This window comes from Delphinapterus leucas, chromosome 17 (assembly GCF_059928025.1).
Source record: "Delphinapterus leucas isolate spDelLeu-1000000601 "Yukka" chromosome 17, BTC_Dleu_Yukka2, whole genome shotgun sequence".
In the NCBI taxonomy this organism is placed as follows: domain Eukaryota; kingdom Metazoa; phylum Chordata; class Mammalia; order Artiodactyla; family Monodontidae; genus Delphinapterus; species Delphinapterus leucas.
This window is the reverse complement of record NC_143145.1, coordinates 35,972,355-35,976,907: the sequence shown is the minus strand read 5'-3', so window position 1 is coordinate 35,976,907 and position 4,553 is coordinate 35,972,355.

Here is a 4,553-nt window from a genome sequence, read left to right as displayed (position 1 = left end):
ATCCATTCGTCTGTCGATGGGCATTTAGGTTGCTTCCATGACCTGGCTATTGTAAATAGTGCTGCAATGAACATTGGGGTGCATGTATCTTTTTGAATTATGGCTTTCTCTGGATATATGCCCAGTAGTGGGATTGCTGGGTCACATGGTAATTCTACTTTTAGTTTTTTAGGGAACCTCCATACTGTTCTCCATAGTGGCTGTATCAATTTACATTCCCACCAACAGTGCAAGAGGGTTCTCTTTTCTCCACACCCTCTCCAGCATTTCAAACATCTAAATTTCAACAGTGGTATGCATGTAGTTTAAATCATTTCTTTCATTTAGATTACAAGAATCTTAAATATGCATTAAAAGGTATACTTTTAAATGTTTAAATTTATCCCCAATAGATCAAATAATGCAATTGAGAAGTTAGAACGAACACTGTTCCTAGAATAAAATTGTGAGCTGTGTATACAGGAAAAGCTTGGAGTAATGTCTTTACTCAAGGAGATCCCAATTCCTTTTGAATTACTTCACAAGAATTTCCTGAGAGTGCGCTATGCGCCTGGGACTGTCCAAGACAGTGGATTCAAATAATTATTATATAGGATGAAATGGCAGGGAGACTGGTCAGCTGGTAAACCAGATAGACTATGATTTCACATAAAAGACATGGTCTCTATACTCAAGGAGCATAATCTAAACAAGGTAATCACGTTTCACACATAAACAATGAGGGTAGGTGTTCTTTTTCACTGTGTGATTGGGTTAAGAAGTATCTAGAATGACTGAATTTCGCCTATAACCCTACCCATGAAAAGAGGCAAAGGTGGCTCTGTGGTCACATGGGAAGTGGATACAGGTGACACAAAGAGAAGGTGATGCTTTTCTCTTGAAGCTTCTCTGCCCCTCACTCCTCTGACTCCCTCAAATAACACCGTGCTGTGAGGGACACTACAAATCCTGAGGCTGTTTTCATTAGCCACAGACACCAGAAGAAACAGGATGACAATAAACTAATCTCTTCTTGGATTTGTGAGGACATCATATCAGATTCGAATTATAAAAACACCCTGAGGATGCAGCTAAAGGTAAAGCTCTGGACAAGCATCTTGAGACCAAGTTTTGTGTGAAATCTGCTCCTCTCTCCTTGGGTGGGAATGCAAGTGGGGTGAACAGAGGTTCCCTCCAACTCTAGGAATAACAACAGTAAGTGGGAAAGGATCCCTTGGAATGAGGTGTTGGATGGGAAATCACAGAGGTGGCGTGGAGCGTGTGTCCTCACTTAACTCCCGAGAGAAGGCAGAAAGACTGAAATGCAAAGAGCACGTGGCATTGACTGGGAAGAAGTACCCATATGTCTTCCAAGGAGAATACAATTTGTTGGTGGAAGGATCAAAGACCCAGCAAGGCTCGGTCCCTGAACCACCACTCCACTTCCATGTCCCCTTTCTCCCTTCCTCAACTCCCACCATCCTTGGCATTCAGGGTCCTCACAATCCTCCTCCATGCAACCTTCTTTCTGCCATGCTCAGCTCATCCCACCAGTGTTCACCTGCTGCAAGCAGTGTAGCACGGCAGTTGTGAGCTACGTTTATTTAGACCTCAACTGGAATCCTAGCTCTGCTTTGCCAGCAGAGTATCTCTTACCACCACCTCTTCCCAGGGCCAAAAAAAAAGTTAGCTTTTTGAAACTGGAGCATTTTAAACAATGCCATTTCCAAAGAGAATCATCATGGATTTACGTTTGCATAATTCAAACCTCACTTGGGTGTTTTTCATGGTCACAGAAACAACCCCAAAGTAACAGAGAAGCTCCAACGCTAGCAAGACAGAGCGTGCTTGCAGACTTTAAAGTGACTTTTTAAAAAAAGCTTCTCCCTATCAAGGTTTAAAAATCTTAGGGTCAAAGTTTCAGGCTGAGCAGGGATCCTGTTTCCTCCTAGTTTACCTACCACGTATCTTCATTGTTAAGGTCAAGCTCAGGAAAGACACTACCTGTGGGAAGTTCTACTAACCACGTGTCCCTATTGTGGAGGCAGGACACAGCAGTGTCTCCTGGCCTGTAATGTCTCATAGCACCTGTGGAAGATGACGCTATTTTCGCCGCACCCTGGGGAGGGTGGCCTAGGCGCCTGTGCCACCCAGAGGGCTGAGGGATCAAAACCACCCCACCCATAGCTCACCCGTGGGCCCCATACCCAGGCTGAGAAGTCCTAACTTAAACGATCAAAGTAAAATTTAGTATTTGTAGAAAAGAGGACATCTCATGACTCCACTACGAATGCCCCACCACTGACTCCAAAGAACTCGGTTGCCTTCCTTCTGATTAAATCCACTTCACCATTTCAGCCTGTTCCATATTGCATAAAACACACATAAAACCAGGCTTGTGACGCTCACTCGTCACGCGCTAGCAAACAGCAGTTCCAATTATGTAGAAATGGACTTTGAAATTTGGTCACTGAAATTTAGGGGAAGACAATTCAGTCAACAGAATATTTTCTTTTCATCTCACAGCCTGACTCATGTGAGTCAAGTTTTCTTTCAACATACAAAATCAGATCTACGGAAAACAGAGAATACAGCACAGCAGTCTTTCTATGCACTGTGTAGTGGCTGGAGCTAATTAGAATCTTTTATAGCCAGGACTCAGTTAAAACAATTCTTCTGTGGGGAAAGACTTAATTACAACGTGATATCACAGTGTAGTTTGTGAGTAGGCCCTGTTTTCCTAAGTCCGTTCTTTCCTTGCTCTTTGGGATTATCACAATCACCGGCTATGTGATCAATCTCCAAGTCATCGAGGGCCTCTTAGTGTCCCCAGGCCAATGATCACTCCCACATCGTTATGGTCACATGTCCACAGTGTGCTAAAAGTACATTACTTCATTTAATCTCTATAACAATCTTATGAGGGGGGAACAACGCACCCACTTCACAGATGAGGGCACTCGGTTTAAGGAGATTAAATAATTTCTCCCAGATCAGGCAGATAGTAAACGGTGGAGGCTGATTTGAATCCCCAGACTCCCAGGACCTGCTTTTACCATTAGGCAGCACTGTGTCATATTTAAAGAACAGCAGCTAGCGATGAAGAATAACCTTCACTTGTATAATGCTTGACAGTTTTACGAAGCACTTTCACATCCATTATTTTACTTAATCCTCCGCAATAACTCTGCAAACTATTATGATCCCCACTTTATAGGTAAGGAAATCGAGGCTCAGAGAGGGAAAGTCATTGAGCCAGAAATCTAGAGAAACTTCAGGTTTCCTAAGACAAGATGAAATTAGTTCAAAAACACTAACACACAATGAGGTTGCATGATGGTAAGGAATGAACATGGACTTTGAGGTCAAAGATCTGAATTAGATTTCCTGCTCTGTCCCTTTGCAGTTAAGTGACCCCGGGCAAGGCATTTAACCTGTTGAGCCTCCATTTTGCATGGGTGAAACGGGCATGACAATAATATCTTATAAGGTATGGATCCAGTGAGGTACTGTGCGTAAAAATATTGTGTAAATTATCCAGTGCAATACGAACGTTAATAATAGCGACAGGAACAAGAATAAAACTTGTGATGCTTATAGTATGTTAGTGTTATTACGTGTTCATTTCAGCCTCTGCAGGATGCAAACACAAGAAGACACTCAAGGCAGACCTTCAAACAGCTCATGAGGATTCAGATTCTTGTGATGAGATCTGAAATTCAGGTCTTCAAATGCAAAGCACAGTATTTTTCCTGAACCTCTGCTAGGTGGACGTCACTGTCCTCTTTTCATCCACCAAAACCAATACCCCAAACTGTCATCATCGTGCACCTCTTTAATGTAATTTTCACATTACATTACATCTTCAATCTAATTTATTTATTTAGATAAATTATTAATTTAGATAAATCTTTGAACATAATGACTACCTTGTTGTTAGCTACCATTCATTTCTCACTTGATCTTTCCTAAAATCCCACCCAAACATGCCAATTCTGAGATGCTATGACCCCCTGATGGAACTCCAACCTGGCTGTAGAGTAGTTCCCGTCATTCCAGTGGGTGTTAATGGGATAGGAGATCCATTTGAAGACAATGAATATTGTGCTGAGGAATAGACACGACTCAACCTCAACTAAGTCAAGACTAACACAGCACCCAAAGCAGCCACCTCTACAATATCCAACTGAAGTTGTTCCAACAGGATCCAGCAAGAAGCACAGTTTAGACGCCTCTACTTCTGCAAGCCACTGAGGCATGTACTGTTGGATGCACACCAGCAGCTCTTTCCCTCTTCCACACCAGCGAAGCCTTGGTGTAGTTCTGATACCTCCTCCTCCCCACTGTAACTTGGGCAAACTCTGATTAGTCTAAGCCAACGATGGTGGTTGTATTCCTCTTGCAAAGAAATGATTTGAGCAAGGCTTGAGCCTCAGTTTTGGCCAATGAAATGTTGAGTGGAAGGCTGCTAGAGGCCTTAAGGAGAGGCTTTCCTTGCTGATAAAACGGGAGCACAGGAAAAGAAACAGCCTTTTCCCACAGTTCCATGTCATGGTTGAATCTGCTGTGGTCAT